Source organism: Lactuca sativa, chromosome 4 (assembly GCF_002870075.4).
Source record: "Lactuca sativa cultivar Salinas chromosome 4, Lsat_Salinas_v11, whole genome shotgun sequence".
NCBI lineage: Eukaryota > Viridiplantae > Streptophyta > Magnoliopsida > Asterales > Asteraceae > Lactuca > Lactuca sativa.
This window is the reverse complement of record NC_056626.2, coordinates 254330584-254350500: the sequence shown is the minus strand read 5'-3', so window position 1 is coordinate 254350500 and position 19917 is coordinate 254330584.

Below are 19917 nucleotides of genomic sequence, written 5' to 3'. Positions count from 1 at the left end.
ACTCTGTTGAAGGTTGCACGGTTGTGTTTTGTCTGTAACGCCTTATGTTCAAATCTAATGTCTTTAGTTCCCATATGATTCCAACATTATCATACTAATAGATTCAATTCGATTCGCAATACCAGCTTCATACGTACATCTCTTTCTCCGTAAACGTCTTTTAATGAAGCCGTCATTTCAGAACTCGGAAGTACTCCTGCTTAGAGTACCTCATGTTTCTTATCCTTTCCGAAGAAACCTCAGAAAACCTCCCCGAAGTACCACTCGTACAGTACGTGAAGTTCAATCCAAAGATCCATACGGTTGATCTATCGCTGAAGAATGTATACATAGGGGTGGTATATAATCAAGTTCCTATAAGTTTAGAATTGATGATTCCACATTAACTTCTTTTCCTCGTTGGGATGTGAGCTTAAAGGAGAATCAGTTATTCGAATACCTTTTCAATCTTAATTACATTCAACTCGTATACACGAGACTGCGATTGATGAACCATGTATGAATTTTAATATGAACTTTAGGACAGAGACTGCCCAAGACTACGAGTAATCGCATCGTCATGTGAACAAACTTAGAACCCAATACGACTCCTGCAACCAGATCGCCCTACGGTCTAACCACCTACAGAGACACAAGAACAGTCTGGAAAACTTAGCGAAGTACTCGGCAAAAGAATAGGAAGACGAAGCTCCTCGCCCTAGAGAGCTCCGGTCTTATTCCTCAGAAAGGTGGACGAGTGGAATCATAAGTACCTCGACTATCGGGGACTCTGTCAAGATTTCCATTAGAAATTGATATCTCTGCCTCACATAGATGAATTGGTTGAGCAAATGCGAGGAACGAATTACCTTTCAGAAATGGACCTGAGATCCGAATATCACCAGTTGCGAGTGTTAGCGAAGGATGTCCCGAAGACTACCTTTCGAACTCAATGCGGACATTTCGAGTTCGTAGTGATACCCCTCGGATAGGACCAATACGCCCGTAGTATTCATGAGCTTATTGAATAGGGTATACCATTCTTACTTAGATCAGCTCGTCATTGTCTTTGAAAATGATTTACTTATTCACTCTCTTAGTAAGAAGGAAACCATGGAAACATTACCCTAAGAGAAACTTTTCGCGAAGTTCTCTAAATACGAGTTGTAGATTCGAAGAGTCAAAATTCTATGACACATTATTAGAAATTTGGGAATTCTTGCGGACCCTTCCAAAGGTCAAAACCGTTGAGAATTTTTCGATACCGAAGACGCTTACGAAATTCGCCAAATTTTAGGTCTCGCCGACTTACTGTCAGGAGTCCATTCAGAACTCCTCGCGAATTACAAAAACCCTTACGACTCTGACCCGGCAGGGGGTGGCCCTTGACTGGGAAGATAAGCAAGAAAAAGAAACCTTGGAATTCCAAGTGAGAGACCCAATTTCTTTTGGAAGTCTCACTCTGTGAATGGCTTGATACATGTTGGAAAGCGTGGAGATCTAAATCCAAGATAGTTAGGACCTCCGAGATTCTTACCAGAATCGGTCCTGTATCTCACAAACTCAATCTACCCCGCGAGCTTAGTAACATACATTCTACCCTTCACGTCTCGAACTTGTAAAAAGTATCGATTCGACGAGACTCTTGAAATCCCACTCGAAGAGATCGAGTCCCATAAGAGCCTCACCTACGTGGAAGAACCATAGTGACCATGGACTGAGAGGTCATGCGAACGATTCATAGTCGTTTCCCTTTAGTGAAGGTTCACTGGAATGCCAATCGAGGACTGGAATTCACTTGGGAGCGAGAGGATCAGGTGAAACTGAAATACCCTCGTCTTTTTACTTAGTTATTTGTAACTACTTATTTGCCTAAATTCTAATTTCGGGACGAAATTCCTTCTAACGGGGGGATGATGTTGATGGGTTTTGAGCATTCTAACACTTCCTAAGTGTACATGCAACCCTAATAACCTTGGATCTATGTTTGTCTAATTTGTCATGCAAAGTTGAATTCCAAGGTTATATCCTATCTAGCATACATGGGGAACAATTTTAACATAAAGTATAGATAGAATAACTTACCTTGTTGTTGCTTGTGTTCCTTGAAACCTTGTGAGCCTAGCACCTCAAGTGGTGATGCCTCAAATGCTTCACACAACACCAAATGCTCTTGGAAGAACTTATGAGAGAATACACACTCTTCAAAATCGGCCAAGCCCCCTTTCCTTAGTGTGTTCAACTTGTGTAGCCGATTTTGGTGGAGAATATGATCCTTATATAGTGTTGACACATCTAGGGTTACACCATGTAAACCCTAATGTGTCATGACTCTTCATTTCCATGACCCATGGGTTTGTAACTCCCATGGAGCATCCATGGAGCATCCTATGGGTAGAACCCAACTTGATAATCCATGGAGCCTCTTAGCCCACTATACAAGATATGGATGATTTACATAATCAACCCATATATTTAATTAGTTATCCTTTGATCACTTAATTAATTCCAAATTAATTCTTTGATCAACTAATCAAATAATATTATTAATATATTAGAACTTATAATATATTAATAATCTCCAAGCGTTATTTCTCTCATTTAGTTTATCCAATTGCATGGTGCCATGCAACCCAAATGGACCATGCCGGGTCGGGTCAAGTACATACCAGAAATAGTTATGGACTTAGACACCTTATCCAACAGTCTCCCACTTGGATAAGTCTAGTAACTATTACTGCAAGTATGACTTCAGGAACCGATCGGCAATCGTAGCTCTTTACAAGGTTTCTCGAAACTTGAGAAGACGATGGTATGCCATTTAAGATAAGTGATCATATAATCCTCCGTTCTAGATATCAGCCGGACAAATACATGGAACAATGTCTTACTTATTGTCCAGCAGTTTGTTTCCCGATTTCCGATTTGTTTGACATAGAACTTAATTGAACACATCAACTTAGTTCTGACCGGGCCCGGTACATAGGTCAAAACAAAATCATCGAGGGGCCCAGATATCAGCTTCTAATCCAAGAAGGAACAGATAAACTTCGACTCATATGTTTGTTCTACTACTCATTGAATTACACATAAGAGCACGATTTTATAACATCGAGTTACCAATGCGTTTTTCGTACAATTAATGCATAACCAACTCGTAAGTAACAAATCATATCTCTAGGTTTAAAGACTTATATGATATTACCGTCTCACGATCACTCGAGATAGAATTCCATGAAGTGATTCCAGTGAGCGTGGGTTGAGTCCAATGCTCAGAACTTATGAGCACTCATGATTGTCGTAGCCTTGTCCCAGACCTCTACAACCAAACATGACAGTCTTGATTCATACCTACTTCCGACATATGACCGACTGTGGAGGTTTGAATAATATGTTATACCAAACAAAATTATTCTGGAAGTCAAAACATGCAAAAGAAATATAGTAAACGATCGACAAGAGATAGCAACACTTTACTCATAAATAAAACTCCTTTTATTCATCATCTAATGTCAATTACACTTTACAAATTTCTGGGTTATCTAACTACTAAATCTAATATCATCCTTCAGCCCTATGCTCCGAGCATGCTGAAGATGCTTAACCCGAGTCAGTCCCTTCGTGAGGGGATCTGCTGGGTTCTCATCCGATGACACCCTCTTTGCCACGAGGAGTCCTTCTTCGATCCGATGTCTGATGAAATGGTATTTTCTGTCGATGTGTCTGGATCTCCCGTGATCCCTTGGTTCCTTAGCTAAGGCAACAGCACTTTCACTATCACAAAAAATTTCCATTGGCTCTTTAATAGCTGGTACAACTCCAAGGTCTCCAATGAAGTTCCTCAGCCATAACGCCTCCTTTGCCGCTTCGCTAGCTGCAATATACTCTGATTCACAAGTAGAATCTGCCACTGTCTCTTGCTTGGAACTCTTCCAAGAAATTGCTCCTCCATTTAGGGTAAAGACCCAGCCCGACTGAGAGCGGAAGTTATCCCTATCAGTCTGGAAGCTAGCATCACTATACCCTACAACTCTCAAGTCATCACTCCCACCGAGGGTAAGGACCCAGTCCTTAGTCCTTCGCAGGTACTTGAGAATATTCTTTACCGCAATCCAGTGTGCCTTGCCAGGGTTCCCCTGGAACCTGCTAACCATGCTCAAGGCAAAGGCTACATCAGGTCGAGTACACGTCATAGCATACATGATCGAACCTACAGCCGAAGCATAAGGTAATCGACTCATTTCTGCTATCTCAGCCTCAGTGCTAGGGCTTTGTGTCTTACTCAGCTTGGTGCTACTCTGGATGGGCAACTCTCCTTTCTTGGAGTTTTGCATTCTGAATCTCTTCAGAATCTTCTCCAAGTAGGTACTTTGACTAAGTCCAATTAATCTTTTACTCCGATCTCTCAAGATCCTTATCCCCAAAATATAGGCAGCTTCACCAAGGTCCTTCATAGCGAAACACTTTCCAAGCCAGGACTTTACTTCCTGCAAGGTTGGAATGTCGTTTCCTATGAGTAGTATGTCATCCACATACAATACCAAAAAGCTAACTATACTCCCACTAGCCTTGACATATACACAAGATTCATCTTCACTCCTAGAAAAGCCAAATTCCTTGACCTTTTCATCAAAGCAAAGATTCCATCTGCGAGGTGCTTGCTTTAATCCATAAATGGATTTCTCAAGCTTATACACTCTATTAGGGTACTCGTTACTGACAAAACCCTCTGGCTGACTCATGTAAACATCTTCAGCCAACTTTCCATTAAGGAAAGCGGTTTTGACATCCATTTGCCAAATTTCATAGTCATGAAATGCGGCTATGGCTAACAGAACCCGAATAGACTTAATCTTGGCTACCGGAGAAAAGGTCTCATCATAGTCCACTCCAGGAATTTGAGAGAAGCCCTTTGCAACCAGCCTAGCCTTATAAGTGTGTACTTTACCATCCATGTCGGTCTTCTTTTTGAAGACCCATTTGCACCCTACAGTCTTTCGACCTGGTACATTCTCAACCAAGTTCCAAACTTGATTGTCATACATGGATTGTATCTCGCTATCCATAGCCTCTTTCCATTTAGCAGACTCGGGGCCTGCCATGGCTTCCTCGTAGCTGTTAGGGTCCTCTTGACTTACTAGTGTCTCATCACTAATAAGTGTCTCACCTTCTGCAGTAATATGGAATCCATAGTAATGCTCAGGTGCACTCCTAACTCTCGTGGAACGTCTCAGAGGTACAGATTTGTCAATTGGCTCAACAGGAGTTTCCTCCTCAAGTTGAGGGCTAGAGTTTGAAGTTCCTTCACCACTTGACTCTTGAATTTCTTCAAGATCAACTTGCCTCCCACTGTCTCCTTGGCTTATAAACTCTCTTTCTCGAAAGACTCCTCTTCTTGCTACAAAGACCACATTGTCACTAGGTCTGTAGAAGAGGTAACCAAAGGAATGCTGTGGGTAGCCGATGAAAATACACCTCTCGCTTCGGGGTTCGAGCTTATCATGAGTCTCGCGTCTCACGAAAGCCTCGCAGCCCCAAATCTTGATGTGGTCTAGTTTAGGTACTTTACCAGTCCACATCTCGTGAGGAGTTTTGGCAACTTTCTTTGTAGGGACTAGATTGAGGATATGGGCGGCAGTCTCTAAGGCATACCCCCAGAATGAGATTGGTAGCGAAGCTCGACTCATCATGGAACGAACCATGTCCAACAAGGTTCGATTACGCCTCTCAGCCACACCATTCAACTGCGGTGTCCTGGGAGGTGTCAATTGTGAGACTATCCCACATTCCCTTAGATAGTCGAGGAACTCTGAACTAAGATACTCACCACCACGATCGGATCGAAGCATCTTAATGTTCCTGCCCAATTGATTCTCGACTTCCTGTTTAAATTCCTTAAACCTCTCGAAAGTCTCTGACTTATGCTTGATCAAGTAGACATATCCATATCTACTATAATCATCAGTAAAAGTCAAATAATAACGATTAGCATCCCTTGTGGCATGTTTGAATGGTCCACACACATCCGTGTGTATAAGGTACAACAAACCTTCACCCCTCTCACACGAACCTGTGAAGGGTGACTTTGTCATTTTTCCAAGTAAGCATGATTCGCAACTATCATCTGACTTTAGGTCAAACGACTCCAAGACTCCATCTTTTTGGAGTTGGCCTATGCGTTTCTTGCTTATATGTCCAAGACGACAATGCCATAAAGATGCTTTATCCAAGTTATTATTAGTAGAATCAATACACAAAACATTATTTCCCAAGTTATCTACAACAGATACAGCTTCATACACACCATCACAAGGTAATGCTTTAAAATAAAAGACATTATTATAGAACACATCTATAGAACCAACTTCATTATTAAATGAAAAGGTAAACCCTTGTTTGTACAAAGCATGAAAGGAAATAATATTTCTTGCCATTCTTGGCGAATAACAACACTTATTCAAATCTAAACTAAACCCACTACTTAGCGATAAAGTATAAACTCCAATCTTGGTAACAGGTATAGCTTTCCTATTCCCCATGATCAAGTTTATCCTTCCTTGCTCCACATCCTCACTTCTTCTTAGTCCCTGCAAGTCACAACAAATGTGAATACCACACCCGGTATCAAGGACCCAAGAATTAGAATGGGGTGAGTTATTAGAAATGATAGTGTAAATACCTGCATGGTTGGGTTTAACTTTCCCATCCTTCACATCTTGCTGGTATTTTGGGCAGTTCCGCTTCCAATGGGCTTTTTCATGGCAATAGAAGCATTCAGCCTCTTTTGGGTCAGAAGAAGGAGTAATGAAACCTCTCTTGGTTCCACTTGAAGAAGAGCCATCAAGGGTCCGAGCCTTGGTACCCTTAGAAGAGCTCTTTCTCTTCCTCCCTCGACTTTTCCCGATTGCCAAAACCGGAGTAGAGTTTTGATTAGGAGTGATAGCAACCGACTTCCCCTTAAGACCTGTTTCTGCGGTCTTGAGAAGTCCCTGAAGTTTGCTGAGGGTGACTTCTTCCTTGTTCATGTGATATGTCATGCGGAATTGATCATAGCACGATGGTAAGGAATGCAAAATAATATCTATTGCAAGATCCTCCGGGAAGTTCACATTAAGCTTCAGCAAACGATCCACATACCTTTGCATTTTCTGCATGTGGCTCGTGACGGATTCCCCGTCCTTCATCATGGTTGTTATCATGGAGCAGATGATTTCATACCTCTCTTGTCTTGCACTTTGATGGTATCTTTCCATCAAATCTTGGTGCATGTCATAAGGGTAGAAATCCTCATAAGACTTTTGGAGTTCCGCTGTCATCGTGGCCGTCATGATGCAAGCCACTTTCGTAGCATCCCTTTCATGTGCCCGAAATTCAGCGATCTCCTGAGGAGTTGCAGTGGACTCATCAATCTCCTTAAGCTCCTTGTCAAGGACATATTCTTTGTCCTCGTAGCGGGTAATCATCCTGATGTTTCTGATCCACTCATTGAAGTTGGATCCATCAAAGGTGACTTTCCCACACAAGTTCATAAGGGAAAAGGAGCCATTAGGATTAGAGCCAGAAGCATTGTTGAAAGACATCTGAAGGAAAGAGGACAAGATTAGTTTAGATATAAGAGAGTCCTTAATAAAACACCCAAATGTAATATTAAGGCTAGGATCCAATCACAATATAATATAACTTAGAAGAGGTATGCCGTAATCTAAGCTATATCATATTTGAAAGGTAGGTGAATGACGATTCACCAATTTCCACCAAGAAAACCGCAATATTTTACTATTAGGTTTTTTTTGAATGGTTCTTAGAAATTCCTAGATTCTTTGAGATTCAATGAACTTTTCAAAGGCATGTTTCAATCTCGAGTGTGCCCTCCAAGTTTTGTGACTGGGATACCGAGGATCACAAAACGAGGTGTGAAGTAACCATGCAAATCACTTGGTACCCTTAAAGTTTATTACTCAATCGATGTGCCGGTTAACCACACACGCTCCATCGATACTATAATAAACCCTAAGTCACCCTTTACCTACCTTGTTAAGTCCAAGTTAGTGTGCCGGTTAACCACACACGCTCCACCAACGACTTAATCAAAGTGTAAAGTGTAATTTCATGGAATAGCACCTTATTCACATTTTTCCTAAAGTAACTAAGATTGGGAATTTAATAAAACATTTAGTTACTTTATAATATTCATCATACTTTGAATGAGAATTAATAAGTCCTTGTCTTACCCGTTCGGCTAACGACCCTCCACCGATCAAGCAAGCGGTGGGTGAGAGTGGACACCCATTAAGTCACCATTTTATAGGCAACAACCTTATACCCACCTTATAGACCGGCTTCGTGAATGAGGCGTACTAGCGGTAAGACGACTTTGTTCTTATACATATATATATAATTATTAAATCATAATAATATAAGTATAAGGATTGAATTTTAACTTTTAAAATTCTAGGGGTTGGAACTAAAGTTTTAACTTAACTTTACTTGTTCCAAAACTTGAGGGCAAGTTTTGTAATCTTTCAAAACTTTTCATTTCTTGTAACTTATGAGTTTAATAGAGTAATAAAATGAGGACTTTTCATTTTTCTAACTCTTGTGTTCTTTTAATGGTTTTTTTAATCCAAGGGACTTTTGGTTTTCCATAACTTGAGGACAAGTTATGGACTCCATTAAAACACATTATGATCATGAATTGATTCTACCACATAGGTTACAAATAATTCCTATGATCATCTAAACATCATAAGAACAAGAATATGAATATGAACACTTTCAAGAATCAAAATCACATTTAATCTTGTAATTTTGATAATTTGTTGTTGTAAATGAGTTAGAAAAGACATTACACCTTCTAAAATAAGTTTTCAAGTACCAAAACATTTTAGGGTAATGATTCTAATCCATTTCCAGCAACACAAGTCGAAATTCTGCACTCTGTCGACCCTACTCGCCGAGTGCATAAACCTACTCGCCGAGTAGGTTGAAGATACACATGAACTCGTCGAGTCCTCCCCATGGACTCGCCGAGTCCATCAGTCAGACAGCAAGATTTTCGACTTTCTTCAACTTTTAAGCACAAATAGCAACAAACAAGCCTTGGCTCTGATACCACTGATGGGTTTTGAGCATTCTAACACTTCCTAAGTGTACATGCAACCCTAATAACCTTGGATCTATGTTTGTCTAATTTGTCATGCAAAGTTGAATTCCAAGGTTATATCCTATCTAGCATACATGGGGAACAATTTTAACATAAAGTATAGATAGAATAACTTACCTTGTTGTTGCTTGTGTTCCTTGAAACCTTGTGAGCCTAGCACCTCAAGTGGTGATGCCTCAAATGCTTCACACAACACCAAATGCTCTTGGAAGAACTTATGAGAGAATACACACTCTTCAAAATCGGCCAAGCCCCCTTTCCTTAGTGTGTTCAACTTGTGTAGCCGATTTTGGTGGAGAATATGATCCTTATATAGTGTTGACACATCTAGGGTTACACCATGTAAACCCTAATGTGTCATGACTCTTCATTTCCATGACCCATGGGTTTGTAACTCCCATGGAGCATCCATGGAGCATCCTATGGGTAGAACCCAACTTGATAATCCATGGAGCCTCTTAGCCCACTATACAAGATATGGATGATTTACATAATCAACCCATATATTTAATTAGTTATCCTTTGATCACTTAATTAATTCCAAATTAATTCTTTGATCAACTAATCAAATAATATTATTAATATATTAGAACTTATAATATATTAATAATCTCCAAGCGTTATTTCTCTCATTTAGTTTATCCAATTGCATGGTGCCATGCAACCCAAATGGACCATGCCGGGTCGGGTCAAGTACATACCAGAAATAGTTATGGACTTAGACACCTTATCCAACAGATGTGACAACCCGAAATTTCTATTCTATACAAACATATCAAGTCAATAGAAGCCAGAACAGTTGCTGTTAATTTTCAGACTTTTTAGAATAAGTTTGAGTATTGCAGGATTTACACTTTAAGAGATACCAGGGGAGAGGATGCACTAGGGTTTATTGTGCAACACTGTTATTCCAAAACTCTAAGAAATTTGAGTTTACTGCCTGAATAAAATATTTACAACCAAAAACCCTAAATTTAGGACTATATATATGACAATTAGTCATTATTTACACTTTTTCCAAAATCTCAAGATCCAAATCCAATTATCTCTCAAGTATCATCCAAAAGTTTTTCAAGATCTTCAACCTAGTAAGTATTTCTAGCCTTCTTAAGTTGTTATATGACTTAATCTAGTGTTTTAACACATTTCTAACCGTGAAATCATTCCAAAAGGGTCAATCTTCAAGTTTCACCAAGAACACACACTAGTGTTCTTGGACTTTTAGCTCATTTCAAGCTTCAATATAGTAAGTACTTCTATCCTAGAGTCTTATAAAGCTTGTTACATTCCCTTACATCAAGAAATCGTCCCAAGAACACCAAGAACAAGGTTTTTACGGTCCAAGAAGTTCTTGGACCGTAAACCCCAAATAAAGGTGCCAAACTGTGCCTCATCCTTTCATAAGCCTTGGATATTAACCTAGAACCTTACCTTGATGTATTTAGCACATAGAAACCACCAAAATATCTCATTTATATGTGTTTACGGTTTGGGGATCTCCCAAAACCGTAAACACCCCAAAATGTGTTATAAATGACCCATATTCCTTCCTTATGCCTAGAATCTAGCCTAGACTTTTACCTTGAAGTGTTTAGGACTTGAAAACATCAAAAATACCATGGTCCATAGGAGTTTACGGCAGCAAACACATGGAGAAATGGTCCATGGGCCGTAAACTCCATTTAGGAGTGTATTGATGCCACAAACACTTCTCAAGGCCTAAACATGAAGTAGAAATGCTATGAATGACTTAGAAGACTTCAAACCAACAAATGGTCAAAAGGTTATGAGCTTACGATTGTAAAGTCAAGGGTTTACGACCGTAAACTCAATGGGTTATGGTCTTTAGGGAGTAAACTCATATTAGGGGTTCCCTTGAACCCTAAGCTCAATAGTTTTGTCCTACAACACTTAGATGCACTCCTTAGCACTTATAATGATTACACAAAGTGTGTAACATGTGTTAGGATGTCTTAACTTTGTTATTTAATTGTTTAAAGGCTAATTGGTTACATATATGTGATATTATATGTTAACTAGGATCATAGAGTATGTACAAGTCTTCACTTGACACCTAGCATCCTATACAGTCCGTTCAATCCCAACCACTTGCTACAGGTGAGTTCATACCCCTTAATAAATGGTTTAAATGTTTTTATATCCTTTTATAGGGGGGGATACAAGTTGAATCATGCTAGTTATTATATCAATCACATGTGATTAATAAGTAGCATACAAATGGATTTATTACTCTTTTAGCTGTTTTACTAGACATAATACTTCAAATGGCTTTCCAAAATGTTTTTACTTGTTTAAAACTCTTTATCAAATTGTCTTACATACTGAAGGTTTCTTTTCAAACTCTATTACAATTGTGTTTCAAAACAAAGGTCTCCTTATACTTTAAATTGTTCTCATTAAACAAACTGTTTTCAAATCGTTTTACACCCTGACATCAAGTCATCTTTTCCTAGTTATACAACTTTTCAAAGGTTTTTACAAAACTTCTTTTATACTTTTATATTGTCAATTGCATTCCTATATATGTATAGTTATATAAGTAATATTTAAAGGACTTAGGAAGACTAGCTCGCTTTACCTCCTTTTCCTCGTTAGGATGTGTCTTTAGGGCATCGGTTATCCGTCTGAAGGTCGTCTAAATATTAGTTGTATATCATGGATACATATATAAACATAAAAGTTCTATCAGTTAATTTAATACCCTTGGGTAGCAGGGGTATACTTTCATGTTCATGCTTACCAGTTACATTACTAGTAAGCTACCATATGGGTAGTTTAGGAAGATACTAATACTATTCTAGAACGCGGAATCATACCACGAGTCAGTTCATTCATGAGTCAATACTTGCTAGATAGATAGAGAGCACACATTACAGCTAGGACACACAGTACATTACTATACATGCTAGATAGAGAGAGAACACACATTACAACTAGTACACACAATACATTACAATACTATACAGAGAGAACATACAGGCTAGATAGAGGGAGAACATACATTACAGCTAGCATTCATTACATATACATTCATGCAGTTATGTAAGCCATTAAATGGGTCCTGGCACTTCCTTCCATGACCGTTTTTGTATCCAGAATCTCTTTAATTGGGGAGCGCATGAGCTTGCGTATAGATCTATACTGGATTGACTATCCTGCACCTTGCTGCTCGCTACAGTGGGACTTGCAAGTCTACGGGTGCCAAATGTCATTTCTTACGACGTCTTACATCGTCGTTTTACTAGATTCGGTAGTAGGATATAGGTCGATCACATGTTACTTTAAATTACAATAGATTTAAGGTAGTTAGTACGATTGTAGTTATTTGATACTACACTATAGTACTATTTCATTTTCCCATTACATTCACTTCATGATCATTCACACGATGCACGGTAATGTAGAAACTATAATTTTGGTTAATGATAGTCAGAATTAGGAAAATGCACACTTTTACAAGGGAAACAGTCAAATACTAGATGCCTTGGTAGAAGGCTACTTTCAGTAGGAAACATAGGGTTTTCTAGGATATTCAAAACTTTGACATACTCATACTTACAATTACATTCTTACAAATACAGACACTAAAATACTTATGATCTCACCAGCTTTAAAGCTGATACTCTCTTTCAAAATAACTTGTATCTTCAGGTAGTCATTAGACAGGTAGCGATGCAAGGTTTAGAGAAGATGGAGCTCTTTCAAGACTTATCTTTCATTTTGATTTATACTTTAGTGTCTATTATAATTTGACAGAACACACATGTATTAAAATTATATTATTAACGCAATGGATGATGTTGTTGCTTGTTTACTACTATTCATTGTTGTGATACTATACATGACGTCCTACGCCTCAGAACGTTTCCGCCGTTCATGGTTTTGGGGTCTGAAAAATTTGTTGAACTCCATTTTGATGTTTTCAACATTTCCAGTAGTGACAAACACTTGATTCAGAAATACAACATCATCTGAATACTTGAAATTTGGATACACCACTTGATTTGTTTCCAAATAATGAGCACCTTTTTCAGATAAGACTTTATCGAAATTTTCCGTGTCTCCAAACACTTGATCCACAACAACTCGTGGAATGGATGTTTCATTTGAAACAATCTTTTCTGGCTTAGAATTGTTCGAAACTTGTTCTTCATCCTCGTCATCACTACAATCTATTTGACTATCTCTGACACTCGCATTATTGAAATCAAAAACTTTTGAAGTTGAGGGTTTGTCAGTGACAATCTTAACCAACGAATCATTACACTTTTTTTCCCTTTAGACATGGATGTGACATTAATGACAGACAGCTAAGAACAATCGACATTTTCCTCCTCCTCAATTTCACTGATTTCGCTAAAATTATTAGAATTATCATCGATATCAGCAAAATTATATTGAGAGTCAAGTTTCGAATTCTCTGTTCTTTTCAAAATTTTGATTTGTTCATTTTTGGTTAAAGTATCATTTACAATATCAGCCAATTCATCTGCATCAAAATATTCATCTATTTTCACAATTCCATAAGCATATCTATCATCTAGAATTTTATCAAGTTCGGCGATTGTTTTCTCACAGTCATAAGAAATATTATCAACATTCTCTCTCTCGTAAGCTAGAAAAGGTAATAACTTCCTATGTTGTTCTTTGCTTATATCAGATGAATGATGCAATGTAGTCAATTTAGCATATAATCTCTTAGCTGAATTACAATATATGTTTCTTTGAGCTAACAACATTTTGACTTCACTGCTTAATGAATCCCTATCACACATAATATTTGTTATTTGCAATTCTAGATACTCTACTCTGCTTTTTTTTTTCTTCGAATCTAACAATTTTTGGGTCTCTTGCAATTGGATCTTTAGTTTCTTAGCTTCATTACTAGCAAACACCATAATTGTATCAAAGTAAGCAACAGTATCATCAAATGCAATTATTTCAGAATCATAAGCTGGTAAAGGAATGTTAAAAGATTGAAGAATAGAAAGTACCTTCATTGTCATTGGTGATTTGTCTCCTGATTTGATCATGAAACAACGACCAGTCACCATTTCGTCCTCATCCTCTTCAAATTTTGCAAACATAGCTCCATGCGTCGAATTTTGCATCTCTTCGTCATCAGACCCTGAAGACCAGATCTGATACGTCCCATCATCATCACCTTCGCCTTGAGCTACTAAATACGTCCCCTTTGTCTTTACACAAACTTCTTCCAATCTTTCAACATAATAGGCTTTGTCCTTGATCCTATTCTTTTTCTCTTCTTTCTTATGAAGCATACAATCATTTGCTAAATGATTTTCTCTGTTGCAGTAATGACAGTCAATGCCCGAATCTCCCTTCAATTTCTTCTCGCTTTTGGCTTCAGTTGCCTTCACTTCACTCTTCTCGAATTTCTTCTTCTCCTCACCCACAGACTTATAAACGAAACGTCCTTTCACATCACTCTTCTTCACTTTGGGATTGAAAGGTTTCTTGAAAAACTTTTTGACTCGGTTGTTCAAGTAAAAAGCAATCGCTTCATAATCAGAATTCATTAGAAAGCCTTCTTTATCAAAATCGTCTTTCTCATCTGCTTCTTTCTCACTCACTTTTGAAACAAGAGCTAAAGGACCTCCCAAACTTAGTTTCGACTCTTTATCCATCTCAATTACTTCACTTTTGTGAGTTTTCAACTGATTATATACATCATTCAGAGATGAAGTATCGAAGCTTTGTTGATTCTTCACCATCATGCTGACACTTCTCCACTCCTTACGAAGTCCCATCACAAAAGTGAGATTGAACTCCATAGATGACCTGATGATTCCATAACGATTGCATATATAGATGAGTTCATTAAGACGGTCATAGTAAACTTCAATCGTTTCATTCTCTTTTTGTCTGAACTCTTTCAGCTCCTCAAGACACTGCTTAACATAATTTATCTTCGTCTTATCACTTCCCTGATATTTTTCTTTCAGAGTATTCCAAATATCCTTTGTAGTTTTACAGCCACGAACGTAATTGTAAACAACATGTCGCAATGCACCTTGCAATTCTCTCAAACAACATTTTCCGTTGTTCTTCAGCCTGGTGGATTGATCAGAAACTACAAGTGTTGATCCAGATGATCCAATAGTTTGAACATTTGGTAGAGGTTGAGCAATGCCTGTAATGCAGCTCCAGAGTTCCTCGTCAAATCCGTTCAAGTAATCCTCCATTTGATCAGCCCACTGATCACAGTACTCTGGAATCAACATAGGAATCTTTGTAGAAGATCCTAACAGGTGAGAAAACGAAGTCATCGTGTTCATGTTGAAATTCGCCATTAAAGTACATATAAGATTTCTTAGAAAAACTTGAAGAAATTTGAAATTGAAAGACTGAATTGATTAGAAACTCAAAATCGATTACTCGATTACACAATACAAACAGATAATCAAATCAAAACTGTAGATCAGTGATGATTTTCAAAATCTAACAGTGCAGAAACTTTTGAGACAACTCACAACTCAAAAACTAGAGATTCAATTGAAAATCAGATCTTTGTAGTATGATTCCTGCTCTGATACCAATTGTAATTGTGTTTAATCGAGTATAAGAATCAAATCAGAGTAAAACAATGTAAAGATTGAACACAAGAAGTAAATAAGATCTGGGTTTTAGCTCATATTATTTCCAATGAACACGAGTACATGAATGATAGAAAACAGGGAAAGACTCTACCATCTACTCTATGTTCAGCTCCTATTTATAGGAGACTGAAAGTACAAAAAATACTAAGGCTAGACTTTAAGCTTCGTTAAACAAAGTCCGTAGTGAATACATAAGGAAACATACAAAATAGGCAATTACACAGACTTTTAAATAGGGTGTAAGTCATGAAATTAGGGTTTTTGGTCTTTGGCCTCGCACGCCCCGCGTACATGCTCATACGCGTCGTGTACGAGCCTCAGCTCCGTGATGCATGCTTAAGAATACGCCAAGCGTACGCATATGTACGCCTGACGTAAGGAAGGTCCTCATTTGCCAAAAGACATACGCAAGGGCTAAAATGAAAAGGTGTCGAGGATTCAACCTGAATGCCATAATTTTATTGATACAAATCCGATTTCGACCATCCTTATATCCATGAAAAGTATTGAGACGTTCTACACTATCATAAACTCATACTTTCCCTAAGATTCCCGAACGAACATCCACTTTCCATAAAAGCCCGAGCTGACATATTACCGAAATGCCCTTTGTTTCCAAAAATACAAACCGAATACCCGAATCATCCGAATTGCTTTATCCAACTCCAACTGAGTCCGCATCACAATTACCCAAGGGTCCGAAGCCTAGTCATACCCAATCCCTAATCACCATCCCCAACATGGGAACAATTCGAAACAGGCGTTACAACTCTCCCCCACTTAAAATAGATTTCTTCCTCGAAATTCGTCATTACCTTTCTCAACACGCCAAACAATCTGAACAATGCAACCACGACCAAAGAATACTGGAGCTTTCCCAAGACAACCAAAACCAACCCTGGTAGAACTTACCAAACCTGAAAAGGAACAAACCTTAAACCCCTTGCAGAAAACCACCTCAATCTTTCCCGAAACTCAAAACCTCAAATTGATCCGACTTCTTGACAAACCGCCCGCATTGAACCGCTATCATACCGTTTCATCATGAATATCAGACTAAACAAAATACCTCCAACCCGGATAATTTTGATGCTTCCATAGGAACAAAATTACTGATCATGAACTGCTGCAGAACACTACACCTAGCAGAAGGCTCAGATAACCCTTCGAGTAAAATATTCCTCCCTGAAACGGTTAGACTCATATAAGAGCTGCACAACCAGGTCCAATCAACCATTCTGAGATTACTTAGATTCACTGCGAGCGGCTTAGCTAATTCCTTGAATCAAAAGCGACTCCACACACGAATCCTAAATCATTGAAACCACACCGACTCTTTTTGCTGCCACCTAGTTGTTTTCTAAAGGCAACCGAGATCTCCCTGGTCCCAACTTGTCTACGAACTATCTGAAACACCAAAATCCTACCCGATTGTTGGGCCAAAAGACATACAAATACCCAGTAGCCCTACACGGCTCCCGAGAGAAACCTTATCAGGCGTTAATACCCCAAACCACCTCGACACCAAACCTACTGCTAAAAGAATGCCACAAGACCAACTGCAGTCTCATATCATACCCGGTCTCCAACGACCTACCTTCTCCTGGTCCCAAACACGTTGCGACTCTCCCACAAACGGAACTAACTCCATACATAACACAATAGCTCGATTGCCACCAAAACCAAACCCACTCATTACCCTTGAACCTTGCGATTGATGCCCTTAGCATACAAATACCCTAATTCTTATTCTACTGGAACGTAGATCCTGCACAATACACATGCGATACCCGACTCGGGATCTTACCCAAAACCAATTATATACTCCATTCAGAACTCAAGATCCACAAATATGCACTTGAATTTCACACCACAACCTTCTGATTCCCGACGACCCCTCACTTGACCAATAAATAATATTCTTAAACCATCTTTAAGACAACCAATCTCGCATCTGGTCATCCATCAGGTTCCCAAGAGACCAAATAACAAGGCTACCCAACCTATAAACCATATGCTTCACACACTGATCTCCCACTTGATCCCACAACTCAGAATCCAAACCCTGACCCAAAGGTCTCTACCAGGCCCCACCAGAATTGCCATACTCACACAGGCCTCGTCCATGGCCCCAACCATTAAGAGCCACTTAGACCCGGCTCCGCCTTGGACCCCAATGGTCCTCAACCTTGAACAGAGAATAATTCTCCGACAACCCTGGCCGGCATAGCCAAGGCACGAATTGATTCCTCTCACATGCTCATGACCATCCCCAATAATATTCTACCTCGAACAGATGAATGCTGCAATCCCATCATAGTCTTACAACACTTCCAACCAACCAAGGCTGCCACCTATAGCCTTACTACACTCAAACCATCATAATACCATGCACCCTAAGCAAAATCTTGCAACCAATCAGGAGTTCAAGTCATACATTCGAATCCCACAGCCTACTATGTATCACAATGGAGATGTCGACCTACGGTTGGAAGTTTCCTGAACTCCCACCAAAACAACCTCAATCTGAATAGCCATTAAATTCTCCCCCACTTGGACTCGACAAATCTCTCTCACCTCTTAATCCTTATGGATCTTCAACCCATCTCCCTCAAATAGTATGAACTGCTCACACCATGCGCTAAACTATACTAGCGTTCCATTGCTATCCAAACTCAATGATCACCCAAATCCTGAAATCATGTAGAATACTCTTGAAAGCTTAGACCGTCTGATAATCCAAATCACCTCTCATGATACCATACCACTTCCCTGAGTTCTTATGTTGGCGACTAAAAACCATGACCCTTTCCCTGAACCGACGAATCTTCATCCTAACTCCCATTCTCGAAGAATCCCTGAATCCTAATCAACGGTAACCTGAGCAAATATGAAACACCCATGTCATTCCGATGACCAAAAAACTCATCCAACCAACACCACCATCTTCCTGCTACTGCTCCCCCTCCTAGCAACAACAATGTTTGAACCCCTAAAAGTTCTTACATAGTCAACCTCCACTCCTACCGAATTAAATACTAAAACCACTTAACTCTAACGATTACAGGAGGGCTACCCAGCGGAATCTTAACCATAGACTCTCCATACAATACCCCTGAACCGATCCCAACCAAAACCAGAATAACAACCAAAAACATTGGAACCTGCTACATGTGATACAACCCCTCAATAACCCATTAATGATTTATGGCATGCAAAATATATAAAACAACCCTCGAAGATATAAACCCACGATATAGAGAATTAAACGAAAGGTAACGCATAATCAAACCAATATAAAATTCCAAGCAACATAAATACTGATAATAACCAAAAAGAACACAAAGGCTAACTTGTTGGATTTGGTGTCTAATCCCATAACTATAACTGGGATGTAGTTGACCCGATAGTAGCATGGTCCTTTTGGGTTGCCTTCACCGGTGCAATTTGATAGGATGGACTTTTGAGAATAAGGTTTTTTATGATTTATTAGTATATTACAAGTATAATATATTAATATATGAAATCATATTATTTAATTAGTATTGATCAAGAATTAATTAAGAATTAATTTTGGGTCAAAAGAGACTAATTAAATATATGGAGATTGATTATGAAAATTAATAATTCTTGTAGTATCGGCCAATGATCCATGATTATTTGGATGGGCTAAACCAATAAGTTAATCCATGGATAGTCCATGGAGGTTAAACCCATGGAGCATAAGAATGTGAATAGTCATGGAGCATTAGGGTTTACAAAGTTTAACCCTAGCATTTGCCACACTATAAATAGAACCCTCCTATAGCCAAAATTGGTTACACATGTGTTGCACCTTCTTTGTGAGCTAAGAAATTTATTTTCTTAATCTTCCTCTTGCATATTGGTGTTTGTGAACCATTAGAGGCATCACACTTGAGGTGTTCAAGCTTTCAAAGGTCAAGAACTCTACCTTACTCAAGAGAGGTAAGCATCCAAACTAACTTTTATTATATAGCTTCAATTGTATGATAGCTAGGGTGAATGCTTTGGAAAAACAAAATGCATGTATAATTAGAGAAAACATAGATCCAAACCATTTAGGGTTACATGTGCACCATAGGAGTGTTATAGTGCTCAAAACCCAACAGTGGT